The sequence below is a fragment of the Miniopterus schreibersii genome, assembly GCF_964146895.1.
Source record: "Miniopterus schreibersii genome assembly, chromosome: 5".
Taxonomy (NCBI): domain Eukaryota; kingdom Metazoa; phylum Chordata; class Mammalia; order Chiroptera; family Miniopteridae; genus Miniopterus; species Miniopterus schreibersii.
In genome coordinates, this window is record NC_138106.1 from 47,255,438 (window position 1) to 47,269,861 (window position 14,424).

The 14,424-nt window shown below is 44.6% G+C and overlaps 1 protein-coding gene across 1 annotated transcript in view; it reads left to right on the forward strand.

Annotated features, from left to right (window-relative positions):
- Nucleotides 1-9,530: 9,530 nt before the first annotated feature.
- Nucleotides 9,531-14,424, forward strand: part of MYLK (myosin light chain kinase) — a 230,189-nt gene continuing 225,295 nt past the window's right edge. The window contains exon 1 of the mRNA XM_081138328.1: nucleotides 9,531-9,615. The gene's annotated coding sequence lies outside the window, so the exon portion shown is untranslated. The remainder of the gene's footprint in view (nucleotides 9,616-14,424) is intronic.

Here is a 14,424-nt window from a genome sequence, read left to right on the forward strand (position 1 = left end):
ACTCATAACTGATTGAAGGCTGCTTCTCATATCACCAGGAAAGAAAGGTGAGTATGCATCTTCCTAAGACCATCTAGTTATAGTCTTTCTGAGTGGTAGGGGGAGGGACAAGAAGAGACCCTGGAGGACCAACAAAGAAGAGGAATCCACCTTAGCTGCTTTGGCTCAGTGGTTAGAGCATCGGCCCTCGGACTGAAGGGTCCTGGGTTTGATTCCAGCCGAGGGCATACACCTCAGTTGCAGGCTCTATCCTTGCCCCTGTTGGGGTGAGTGTGGGAGGCAACCAGTTGATGTGTCTCTCTCACATTGATGGGTTCTCTCTCTCTTTCTCTCTCTCTCCTTTCCACTCTCTCTGAAAGCAATTGAAAAATACCCTTGGGTGAGCATAAAAAAAAAAGAGGAATCTGAAACGTTGCTTGCTATCTTAGCTAAACTCCCAGTTTCAAGCTTCTGTTCATGTGAGGGCTCTTGGCTTAATGAGACAGTTTTTCCAATAGGTACGTGGACGTGTAGGAGACCATTATAAAACATGCTGGGGATAATCCAGGCAAAAATTTCCCAAAGAAGGCTTTCTTCTGGGTATTTCCCCACACACACACTTTTAGAAATTTCATTTTGTTATTACAATATAGCTTGGTGGTTTTGTTTTTGCAATATCTTTTTGTTGTTACTTATTTCCACAGGTAAGTAATACAATAAATGTACTTTCTCATTCACTTTGTGTTTTCACAAATAATGAAACGAATTTTAGCCCACTTGGGGCCAGAGTGTTGAATTTGGCATGGCATGTGGAATAGCTAATTGATATTCCACAGAATAATAGTTACTATTTGTGGAGCAATTACTATGTGTCAGGCACTCTGCTCATATGCTTTGCAGTGCATCTTCTCATTTGACCTTCACAACAACCCTATGAGATGAACAGAGTTTATTTCATTTGTATCTTGTTTCTAACAATTAGGAAATTAAGGCCCAGAAGAATTTAAGTTACTTGTTCAAGGTCACACAACTCATTAATGGCAAAGCTTCAAGGCAAACCAAGTGGCTGACTCAGAAGATCTTACCACTACACTGTACTCCTTCCACACGAAGAATCTGAGGTAGAAACGTATGACTTACCCTCCAACCTCCATTTCCCCTTCACAAAACAATGGATTTTTAAATTGGCGATACCATCCAGCTGCAGATTCTCATTATGCAGAAAACTGAGATTACAGAATTTATAAGTCAAGGGTCTTATGTATAAAATGCCCCTAAATTTGCTTTACATGATAAATAGATTTCTTACTCATGATTTTTATGTGTTCCTTTTGTCCTTAAATGTGGTCTTTGCTGTGCTGGGTTTTTATAGTGCCTCCCTCCATGGTTTCTAAAATAAACCTCTACAACATGTTTGGAGGGTGGGGGAGCAGATACAGAGCCTATAGGTTATTATCAGTAGAATAAGAGGAAGAATGATAAATAGAAGGTGAAATAATACAATGTGATCACTAGAGTTTACATTTGTCTGTTCATTTAAACTTTGGTTGCTGTTCTTTCAGACTGTATGAGAGTGGTTTAAGTGTTCTGCAAGACTTCTCTGCAAAGTGTTGCATGATATAGAGAAAAGCAGAGCTGCTCTGGATAAGGAGTGAATGGGGACCTGGGGTCCTGGCCCCAGGCCCCAGACCCCCTCCAACCCACCCCCATCACCTTCTTGGTTCCTGGGGTTCTGCAGCTTGAAATCAGTTGTTTAAATTTTAAACTTGTTTCTAACATCATAATAACCACAGGACCTTTAAAATAACAGTTTAGACTACATTTTAGAATTATTATTATAATAAGTGATCTAATAAAACAGTCCTTTCCTGAAAGATGCCCAAGAAATTCTGGACAGAGGTTGCTTAGGGGATTGTAGGAGGTGGCTGTGGGGGAGATGACAGTTACTTCTTACTTCCTACCTTCTGTTCTTCCATTCTTTCTTTCCTTTTTAGCAATTACAATGTATGACTTTTATGGTTAAAAAATTAATTTAAAATTTATTTGGGAATTTGGAATTATATTTTCATTAGTGGCTTTATAGTCAAATATTTTCCCCCAAAGATTAACTATTTCAATTATATAATTATAATGCATGAGATAATAGGACTTAAAGTACAGAAAATCTGTTTACAGTAAATATTTATAAGAACAAACCACAAACACATTCCAGAGTTCAGTATGTCTGTATTTTCATATGTTAATGCATCTGATCAAGATGCTGGTACTTAAACAAAGCCTTTAGAACTGAAGAGCAAACAGAAGCACATTTAATTTCCAAACTGCTCTTTCTGCTTTGAATTTTACCTAAGCTATAAACAGTTGTGAACTCTGGTCCCATATCAGAATTACTGGGGAATTTTTAAAAAGTCATTCCCCAGGCCCCACTTCAGACCAACTGAATCAATTTCTGGGGGTGACACCCAGGTATAAGTATTTTTTAAAAGCTCCACCGGTGAGTCCAACATACAGCCAAGCTTGAGAACCAGCAAACCTTTAGCCTTAATCTGACAATGCTGATCTAGGTGGATTTAATAAATTCATAAGCTAAGGTGAGCTATTTATTACTTAACACTTGTGAGAGATTAAAAAATGTGACATTTTGCCCTTCCCTTTCTTCTTCGGGTTTCCTGACAGGGACCCAGCAGTGAAGGGGGCCAGAGATAGGAAGGAAGTGCAGAGGATGTGCACAGACAGATGGAGCCCAGGGCTTGCAGATTAGACTTCCAGGAAGGCAGTAAAAACACACAGGCACCCCTCCTCACCAAGCAGAGCAATATTTTCTACAACTAGTGTCTTGCTTTGGGGCAATGGGGCGGAATTGCATTATTTCAGAATGTCTAAGGGAAGGAACAGCCATTTTCTCTCTGAAGCAGATTTATGTATCTTGATAAACCAGACATCATGTGCTGGTTTTGTGTGTTTGGACCAGGGCATTTTTTTCAGGTTAATCGATCTATTTCCTAGAACTTTGGGCAAACCCGCTTGACCTCCAGTCACTAGCCAGAGTTTAGAAAGACTGGTGTGGTCTAGCTCTCATTAACTCTCAACACTGACCAGCCAAGGCTCCGTCCAGGACAGGACTGCACACTGAGGAGAAATTTTGGAAGTGAAATAAAATTGACATAATAGAGCAGGATGCAAAATCAATAAACAAAAAACCCAGTTGTATTTCTACATACTAGCAATTAATAATCTGAAAAGGAAATTAAGAAAACAATTCCACTTTCGATAGCGTCAAAATGAATAAAGTACTTAGAAATACATTTACCAAGGAGGTGAAACACCTATATACTAAAAACTACAGAACATTGCTAAAAGAAATTGAAGAAGACCTAAATGAATGGGAAGACATGCTGTGATTGTAGACTGGAAGACAATATTGTTAGGTACTACCAAAATCAGTCTACAGGTTCACTGCAATCCCTATCAAAATCCCAATGGCAGTTTTTGCAAAAATAGAGGAAAACATCCTAAAATTTATATGAAATTTCAAGGGACTCCCCAAAATTTCCAAAACAATCTAAAAAAAAAATTAACAAAGTTGGGGGTCTCATACTTCATGATTTTAAAACTTAGTACAAAGCTTCAGAAATCAAGACAGCATAGAAGTGGCATAAAGACAGATATTAAGACCAAATGAATAGTCTGGCCAGGTGTGGCTCAGTGGTTGAGCATCGACCTAGGATCCAGGAGATCGAGGTTTGATTCCCTGCCAGGGCACATGCCCAGGTTGCAGGCTTGATCCTCAGTTGGGGGGCGGGGGGGGGGAGGCAGTCAATCCATGACTCTCTCATCATTGATGTTTCTCTCACCCCTCCCCTTCTCTGAAATCAATAAAGATACATTTAGAAAAAAAAAAAAAAAAAAAGACCAAATGAATAGAATAGACAGCCCAGAAATTAACCTTTACACATATGGTCCATTGATTTTTGACAAGGATGCCAAAACCATTCGATGGGGAAAAGATAGTCTTTTCAGCAAGTGGTGCTGGGAAAATGGATATCCACATGCCAAAGATATTTCTCTGAAGATGTACAAATAGTCGATAAGACCATGAGAAAAGAATGAAGTTAGACTCTCACCTTATGCCCTATGCAACGATTAACTCAAAATGGACGAAAGACTGAAAAGTAAAAGCTAAAACTGTAAAACCCTTAGAAGACTACATGGAAGAAAATGTTCACGACCTTGGATTTGGCAATAGTTTAAGTATGACACTAATAGCACAGGCAACAAAAGAAAAAATAGATAAATTGAATCGCATCAAAATTTTAAAATTTTGTGGAGAAAAAGACACAATCAGCAGAGTAGAAAAGCAACCCATGGAATGGGAAAAAATACTTGTAAATCTATACTTGAGAAAGGATTAATACTCAGAATATATAAAGAACCCCTACAAGTCAATGACAAAAATCCCCAATAATCCAATTAAAAAATGGGCAGGCCCTGCCTGGGCCAGTAGCTTGATTGGTTAGAATATCATCCCAATACACAAGGTTTCAGGTTGGATCCCTGGTCAGGGCACATACAAGAAACAACGAATGGATGCATAAATAAATGGGACAAAAAATTAATCTCACTCTCTCATTTCCTCTCTCTCTAAAATCAATAAATAACATCTTTTTAAAAAGTGGGCAAAAGAATTCAGACATTTCTCCAAAGGAGACATACAAATAGTCAATAAGCACATGAAAAAATGCTCAACATCTTTAGTCATCACAGAAATGTGATCAAAATCACAATGGGATATACGTCACACTTGCTAAGATGGCTATTATCCAAAAAGCCAGAAAATTTAAGATGTTGATGGGAGGCTTCCAGTTTTTGGTCTGGCATGTAAGAAGTTTGGAAATGTCCATCCTAACAAAAAGCTGAACAAACAAAAATCAACCCTTCTTGGAGCTGTAAGAGAAGTCATCTCACAGGGCAAACTGCTGGTGTCAATATTGGAGAGCCAGACAGGTGGATATGGAGAATTACAATTTACCAGAGCAGAAAAACACAAGCAGAAACCTCCACAGGAACCAGTACCCAGTGGAAAAAACTTGAACTGTAACTGACAAACCGATAGAAACTCAGTGTGGACAAGTCTGACAGTTAAAAACATCAGGGGGGACACAGACATGGAGAGGGAGGGGCCCACACTCTTGTGAGTTTTACCTCCAGTAGCCCAACTTGATTCTCACAGTGAATATCGGAGATAAGAACAAGGGCATCAACTAGAAAACAGTAACAAATATGGCAGCTATATCAACAACCAATCCAACCATATCAACAACCACTTTGAACATCAATGGTCTAAATGCATCAAGTTAAAAGACAGATTGTCAGAGTAGATTTTTAAAAAGACCCAAATATATGTTGTCTACAAGAAACCCATTTTAAATATAAAGACACATATTCATAGTAAATGTTTGGAGAAAGATATACTATGCTAACACTAATTTTTTAAAAAAGAGTAGTTACATTAATTTGAGACAGAGCAGACTACAGAGCAAAGAAAATTATCAGGTTTAATGAGGGGGCATTCCATAATGATAAATTATGGTCAATTCTCCAAGAAGATGTAACAATCCTTAACATGTATGTACCTAACAACAAAGCAACAAAATGCATGAGGCAAAACCCGACAGGACTGCAAGGGGAAACAGATGAATCCACTACTAAAGTAGGAGACTTCATCACCCCTCTATCAGAAATGGACGTATCAGCAGACAAAAAATGGATAAGGATGGAGTTGAACTCCAAAATGACTAGATTAGAGAGACATCAGGAACTAATACTGAGCATTAACTATATATTTACCTATAGGCCTAAGACTAAATGCAGGTTAAATGAGAAAGATAATAATGTACAATGGTGTAAAAGCTGACAACTAGTGGAATACAACTATAATAAAATTTAAAAATGTCTGCAAAACGGTTTTCAAGATTCATAATTGGCGGTGGTAGTATTAATATTGTTATTTTGAGATTATCATATGTTTAATGTGAAATAAAGCAAATTAGCAAATTGGGATATTCTAATTTCATCATCCCCTGTATCCTTGAGAATCAGAATTTTCCATGTGGAATTTCTTCAGAGACTCTGATGTAATATAGAAGTTAATTAAAAACATTGTGGTTCTGAAATTGAATTAGAAATATTAATATGAATTCATGAAGCATTCTTTCTCAATCTATCTATTGAAAAGGGCTAGAAACAGTTACCAATCTGGTAGAAATGAAATCCCCTAGTGCCCATATTGTCATCTTGAAATTTCAATAAAAGAAACTAGAACTTCTTGGAAAAATGGCTGATTCCAGGTCTGAAGCAGCATATGTAGAAGATGAGGCTGAAACATTTTGTCATATCAGGTAGCAAAGGTAGCTACATATTGACCAAAGATGGAACAATTTTTTTTTTAATCCTCACTTGAGGATATTTTTTCCATTGTTTTTCAGAGAGAGTGGAAGGGAGAAAGAGAGAGAGAAACATCCATGTGAGAGAGACACATCGATCGGTTGCCTCCTGCATGCACCCCCAACTGGGGATTGATCCTGCAGCCTAGTTACCTGTCCTTGGCTGGAATTGAACCCAGGACCCTTCAGTCCATGGGCCAACGCTCTGGCCACCGAGCCAAACCGTCTAGGGCAGATGGAACAATTTGAGCTTTAATGAAGATTAGAATTGCATTAGATTAAGCCCATCAAATATATTTAAATCCATGAATTTATAATGACACTGAGAAACTGAATAAGTAACTTCCAAGTATGACAGAGAACCAATTTATTATCTTGAAAACTGAGTAAATTAAAAGAAAGAAGTAAGTATTTGCCCAGACTTCCCTATATAAATTTGATCATGGTAAATACTAGATGAGAGGAAGGTCTCCTTATAAACTTACTTAGCGAATAAATATAAACAAAATGATAGAATTAAAATATCATTGTTTTGCAACCCTCAGTGAATTTATGAATGTAGGAACTGAGCATAAACAGCTGCTAACCTCAAAAAAGAGTAATAACAGACATTATATGCCTCTTGACGACAGAGCACACCACCACCTCTGGTCTTGCAAAAGGGATCAAATCTCAGTTGGAGAGAGGCTCTGCATTAGCTGCCAGTTTGCAGGAATTGCAGAGGACGGAGGAATATGCTGAACTGCCCCAAGAAAACGCAATGCCCAGAGTGTGGGAAAGTCCACATGTCAAAAGGAAGGATAGTCCAAGTGAAGAGATCAGGAAACCTACAAAACCTTCAACGGATAATTGCAACAGTTCATTGCAACAGTAGACTTAAAAGGCACATCAAGTTTTTAGAAAATGAGCAAGATGCACAAAGGAGGTAAACTGTAAAGAAGCTAGCAAAAGTGATTATATGAAAGACAGGCTGTGGGGACGACTGTAACAGTGTAAACAATAAAAATAAAGGGAAAAAAAAAAGACAGGATAATGGTTACTTTTGGGAGGAGGGTGATAGGGGGCTGTGATTGGGGTGGAGGTGCATGGAAAGACTAGTTGTTGACTAGTCACCACTAGTTGTAGTGGTGACTGCAAGGATGCTTGCCTCATAATAATTCACCAGTCTATATATTTGTTTTGTGTGGTTTTCTGGACCTGTGTTTTATTTTACAATAAAAAGCATGACAAGTACTCCTTTACCTGGAATAAACAGTTTAAAAAAAGGAAGGAAGGAAGGAAGGAAGGAAGGAAGGAAGGAAGGAAGGAAGGAAGGAAGGAAGGAAGGAAGGAAGGATAGTTCAAGTGAAGAGATCAGGAAACCTACAAAATATTGCATAGCAGGTGCAAACTAAATATTAGGCAAGCCAAATAAATAAGGAAGTAAGTAAGTAAGTAAGTAAGTAAATAAATAAATAAATAAAAAGCATCTAAAGGGGCCTTTTAGGTACCCTCCAAACCAATGAGAAGTTCTTAACACAACAAAGGATGGTGTCAGAAGATCTCTGGGGCCATAATTTAAAAGCTGGAAGATGCCTGAAAAAAAATTTTCATAGAGTTTCCTCATTTTACAGATTAGAAAACTGAGGTTCTGAGGGTAACTCATGCAAGCTCTGGAAAGCTAGTTCCAGAGCCAAGTCGACCACCCAGGTCTCCTAGTCTGGGACTTTTTTTGCCACAGGACAGACTTCGATTCCTTTATAGTTCAACCCTCCCTCCCTCCCTCCCTCCCTCCCTCCCTCCCTCCCTCCCTCCCTCCCTCCCTCCCTCCCTCCCTTCCTTCCTGTGACTGAGTTGAACATTTTTTTTTCCCCTCCAGAACACTCCCAAGATAACATTTCACAATGTATCCAAGGTTGGATCTTCTGGAGAAGAAAGATACAGAAGACACAGAAATGCCTTCTCGGATCTGGGTCTGGTTAGCTTGACAGCAGAGTTGCGTGGAAGCCCGGCGCTGAGCCTTGGGGGACTGTCTCGTCTCAGGGCTCCGTGTTCTCTGCCGCCTCCCGGGCCCCTCTCGCTCCCCGCCTGCCGCCGGCCTCACCTCGATGCCGTTGCTTCTCCGCGGAGCACGCGCGCCTCACACCTGTACGTTTAAGGGTTAATCGTAACTGGATGCTGCGCGTTGCCACATCTCACGGAAGCCCCGCATCCCTGGAAGGCACTAGATTTCCCCATTGTAGAGAGAAGAAAACTGAGTAACCGAGATCACAAGTAACTAGCCCAACGCGCCGCAGCTAGAAAGCAAGTAGAGCGCTGCACTCCAGGGCCACGCTTAAGGGACTATGCTGTCCTGCCTGGACCATTTCGTAGTTCCTCGTTCACTGAACGAAACTGCATGTTAGCTTGTTTGTTTGTTTTTTAATTATTATATTTTGAGAGAGAGAGAGAGGGAGGGAATCGGTGTGTCTTTCCACTCATCTGTTCATTCACTGTTCGACTCCCGTGTGTGCCCCGACCGGGGTATCAAACCCGCAGCCTTGGCGCGTCAGGACGACGCTCCAACCAAGAGAACGAGTTACGTTTTTCACGATATTTTGTCCAAAAAACAAAGTTGTATTCATTTCAGGGATCGACTCGATTATTCGCTATTTTTTTTTATAGCCACAGCAAAGAAAAAGGAAATTAAAAGTCTGCAGAGTTCTTCCAGTGTGTGGTCCTCTTTTGTCCTGGATCGAGTGGCCACCCCGGGAAAATAAACTTTAAAAAAAAAAGTGGAGAGAGAGAGAGAGACTCTCGGACGGTCCCGGCGGGAGAGCGAGGAGCGGGGGAGCCGCGGGGAAGGGCGAGGTGGCGGAGCTCGGGCCCGGGCGCCTGCTAGGGATCCTCCGCTGCGGACTCCCGGGGAGCGCGGGGGGCGTGGCGCGGAGGGCGCAGGTCCATTCCCCGAGCGCTATGCAAATGAGATGCAAATCAGCGCGTGCGGCGGGCGCCCGCAGTTAGAGCCTGGACGCCGGCGGTCGGGCTCTCAGTCGCGCTCCCTCTCTCCCGTGCGCTGCGGACGCTCCCACTTGTTCACTCTCCCGCCGGGCCGCTCACCCCCGCCCCGCCGCGTCCTCCCGGGCGCGCCTCGCCGGTTCCCCGTACCGCCGGGTCTGCAGCGGGCGGAGGAGCGAGCGCCGAGCCTCGGCTCCCGGCCGCCTTCGCCGCGCGGGTGAGTGAGCCCGCCCCACGCTTTGTCCCGGCGCGGCTCGGGGGGTCACTCTCGGAGGGTGGGGGTAGGGGGCCCGGGGTCGGGACCTTCCCTCGGAAGCCTGCCCCTGACTCCCAGCTGGAGACGGGTTCCTACGTGCGGCGAGGAGTTGGGGCAGGGGCGCGTAAGGGGACAAGCCCAGGACTCCAAGCAGCCGGGCTTTTTTGGGAGGTGAGGTGCTTGGGGACAGTGATGCTGTTGTCTGTTAGCGTCACCGCAGGACGTGCCTTGGATCTCAGGGGTTCGGATCGCCGCTAGCCCCCAAGGAAGAGAGGTGGGCTCTGCTCCCAGCTCCCAACCCCTGGCAGGAGGGCTCCGCTACGGCCGCGCGGGGCCGGGGTGACACGTTCAGGTCCTCCCAACCCAAATGTGAGACGGAGAAAGTAGGGCAGTGAAGGCTGCCGCGGGGTCCCAGGCAAAACTGGGGCATCGGGCGTTGCCGTCTTGCTCTCTCACTCCTTGCTCCTCGCTTAAGCCCGTCGCCTGCTCTGCCTCCTTTACTTCAACTAGGGCTCCAAGATTGAAGGACCCTTGTTTGCATAGCGTTGCATTGGAAAGTTTTGGATAAACTAAGTCCCAGGTATAGCTGTCAGAGGCTGAGGTAGAACTCCCTGGAACTTGTACTGCTATCACCCTTCAAGAGCCAAAGGACTGAATTTAGGAGTGGTTTAGCAGATGCGAAGATGGGCTGGTGGGGAGAGGTTTTCCAGGATTTTTTGTTTGGTTGGTGGGGACACACACACCCTGTGGATCATAACCGGAAGGAGAAAGACCCCACTCCTCTGGGACCTAGAGGGGGTGAAAGTAGCTGTTGCAATTCTGAAGGTGGATGGGCCTGGGGATGCACCTGGGCGGTGGGCATAGCGCCAGGCCACCGGTTTTCACCGTCTCTCCTCTCCCCAAGTTTAAAGAGCAGAGTCTGTGCAATGTCCCCACCTCCCCAGCCTTAGGGAACTTGCCCTAGAGCTGCATCCCCCTTCCAAGCGGGGCTGTAGGTTCTTCCTTGCCCTAATGCAGTCCTCTTGGTGCAAATGCCTAACTGTCGATACATTATTTCCAAGTGGGGGGACTTGAGAGGATCATTTGTGGAATCCCTCACACTTCAAAGCACCAGCTTATCCACAATGCAAGTCTCTGGGGGGAAGTGTAGATACTTCTGGTAACCTTATTGTGTTCTTAAAAGGCATTTCAGGTACTAGAAAAGTAGTTTTTGTTTTTCTCACTTTCTCTCCCCCCTCTCTTTTTTCCCTTAAATTCGTGACCTCCTTTTCTTCTGTTTTCTGTAATCCTGTCATAGCCTTTCCCCCTGCATTGCACACTGCAGGGACCGGAGGAAGGTGCCACTGGCCCCACAGCATCCTAGGCCATCATGGAATGTTCTCTCCTGGTGCACAGAGTGAGGCTGGCCCTTTGTCTCCCACCTTCAGTGGGCCAAGAGCCTTGAGCCAGAGCAGGTAGGGTAGGAGCTTGGGCAGTTGGCCCTGGGTGGGGAGTGGCTGGACGCTGGGTGCTGGATTGGGTAGTGGGCACTCTGAGGGCTTTTATAAGAGCCTTTTCACCAGGATGTGCACGTCTGTCCCCTCATTCACTAAGGATATAAAAGGATGCTGGCCCTCACACAGCATTAGGCATGAGCTTGGAGAGTCACCCCACAGTGGTGAAGGATTAATGCGTTTGGTTTCTTATACACAGTAACTGGCTAGCTGCAGCCTTGGAGTCGATTTTCTCTGTGTGAGGTTTATTGACCTCACATCAGGAGACTGTTTCCCTGGGGGCCAGATTTTGGGGGACATGCATAGAGAAGACTAGGCCCTTGGGAAGTTTCTGGTCTAATTGGTAGGTCAGGTGGAGGGATCTTAGACAGGTATACTCACTATAGGACTGGGGCCCCCAGCTGGCAGTTGTAGGAGGGTCTGCTGGGAAGGCTTATCAGAAAAGGAGGCTGGCCCAGGTGGTGCTGAGGGGAGAGGGGCCCAGGTAGTGCCAGAGGTGAGGGAGGAGTCTTGATCCTGGCTAGGGAGGCCTTCTCCGGCCTCAGAGGAATAGGTCGTGAATACTCTGGAGTCACAAGAATGACCCCTTGCTTCCCCCTCCAAAAAATGAGTCTATGAAACAGAACTAGTTGATTTATTATTGGTTCTTTGCCTATTAAGAGGATTAGGAGGTGGCAATTTGAGAATGCAGCCCAGCCTGGGTGTAGAGATTCAGGGGCCCCATGAACATGTGGAGTCTTATTTACTGTCTTTCTGAGAACATTACTTGGTATTTTGGAAATAGACCCCAAGGCCACTTGAAAGCCTAACTGCCCTTTCCCCCACTTCAAACCAACACACACTGGTTGGAAATTGTTCATTTTCAAAAGTTTCTTGTCCTATCCTTTCTATAAATGGAGTGACGTTTAGAAGACAACCCTTAGCAAGTAACCTTTCCCAACAGACCACATTGTCCTCGCCCAACTTGACTATTGAGCCATTTTCCTCTGACCAACAGAAGGTAGATGCGTGAAAAACATACAAGCGGATACTTGGGTGGCAGGTGGGTTCAGAATCAAGGAAACATCCAGGCAATAATCCAGAGGGAGGACATCACAGATGTCACCGTACAGAATAGGCTCCGTACCATGTGACTTCTGCCCCATCCCTTCCCTCTGCTACCCTCCTACCCCACAAGCACAGAAGGGTGAGTGTGCTGGGCTGGAGTCTGCTGTGTGGGCCATTCACCTCTCCCACCTGTGCCATTCTGCAGATGAATTCTCTGTGTCTTTATTGAGTTTTGGCTTCATGCTTTTGTTTGTTTTAAGCCAACACATTGAGCAAATAAATGCAGTTTTCCTTACACTCTCCAGGTGAGTGGACCTTGGTGTTCGTCACTATAGGTCAACAGTTGCATCCCTCCTGCCTTGCTGTATGCACCTGGTGTGCCAGGGCTGCAGCCCTTGTTAAATGGACAGTGACAGCCAGCCCAGTGGGGCAGGGACAGGAGGAGGGACAGTAAGAATTGCTCCCTGTTTACAGCTGGTGGGGTGGGGACAAGGCTGGAATTCCAGATGCTCACACCACCTTCTTTTCATGGCCCCCCTTGGTAGCTGAGGGTGAATGCTCACAATGGGCACCCCACCAAGGAGCTGTGGGAATTTTGGTGTAGACTGGCTTCTCGAATTTCCCATTGTCCCCATCCCACCGCTGTTGGCACTTCTGTCCCCCTTTCTCTTCTCTTTTCTCTCAGGTCCTGAGTACAGCGCCCTCTGGAAACAATAGAAACGGGATGAGGAGAGGATTTTCTTTTCTTTCAGATCTACTCCTGGATTTTCTTTTCCTGCTCACCCCCCCCCCCCCCCGGCCCCCAGATCTGATGCTAATTTGTTAATGAAGAACCTGAATGATTTCTCATAATCTTTTGGGAACCGAACACCTACAGTTTTGAGCTTTCCTAGTTGAGAATGCTGTTTATCTTTTTTGCGTTCAGAGACTGAGATTTCTAGTGAGAGTAGGTCTCCTTCAGATTTATGGCAGGAGGAAGCAGTGCAAGGGGAGACTGATCTCTGGTGTTAAACTTGGGTTCAGAGCCATCCCGTTCTCTGACTGGCTGGATATTCACGGGCATTGTATTTAATCTCTGTGAATGATTCCCCTTTCCTCATCTGACAATGAGGATGGTTATAAAAATTAAATGACTATGTGAATTTAAGGCACGAAAGAGTGAATACTCAGCACTACCCTACATACCGAGTAGTGTTCTCTTTGCCTGTGGAAGGACCTATACATCAGCCAGCAAACATTAATTACGGACCTCCTCTCCGTCTAGCCCTGTGTAGGATTGTGAAACAAAGGCAATATGCTCAAGAGACTTTGGGTCTGTGTGGGGACACAGCTAACACGTATGAAGTAGTTAGAAAACGGACACGTTCTGTGGTACAGACTCAATTAGGGAACTTATGGGTGGCAAAAAATTCAGGGGTTGGAGTGGTCAGGAAAGGCCTCAAAGATGAGGAGGGAGGGTTGTCATGAGCAGGATCCTGAAGGGAGGGCAGGCACTGGCCAGGAGAGAGGAAGACTGAAACACTTGGCTCCAGTGTTCAGAACTCTCAGCTCCTCCTTTGTTGGAACCTGGTGCAAAACCTTTGACCCTGTGGTGAGCTCTCAACCATGCAAGACCTGCTTGTCCTGAGATTTATTTTGGGGGTGGCTTTCATTCTGGGCTTGTTTTCCCTCTGTTGCCCAGGATATTCCTGGAACAATTTTGTTTTAATTTTATGCTGGATCGAAAATAATGAGAAGCAAATTTATGGCCAGAGTGAAAGTCCAGTCCCATGGAAGACTTTTGGGTTTCCAGGGCTTTGTGCTCTTTCCTTAGGCTTCACGTATTGTAACTCATTTCCCGGTTCTGGAATGGCAGGGGTTAGCGCTGCAGGAGATCAGTCCACCTGACATCTGCATTATGCTGAGGTGGAAACTCTGGTCTAAGAGGCCAAAAGATGGGGTGGGGTGTGGGGCAGAGCTGGAAACAGCCAGAGTCTTACCCCACCCTGATGGAGGGTGCTCAAGGGAGTGGGAAGGCCTGACGTAGGTCAGAGGAATGGATGCAGATTGGTTCCATTCCTTGTTCCTCCTGGTTCTTCAGAGTCCTTGAAGTTTGTTCTGTTTAGCCTAAGGGTCTCTGGGGAGCAGGGGTAAATGTTCCTTTATCTGGACTGACTCTGTGATTACTGCCATCTGTCTGCCGCCAGGCACCTTGTATCTATCCACACAAAGTCCACCTACCTTAAAGCCC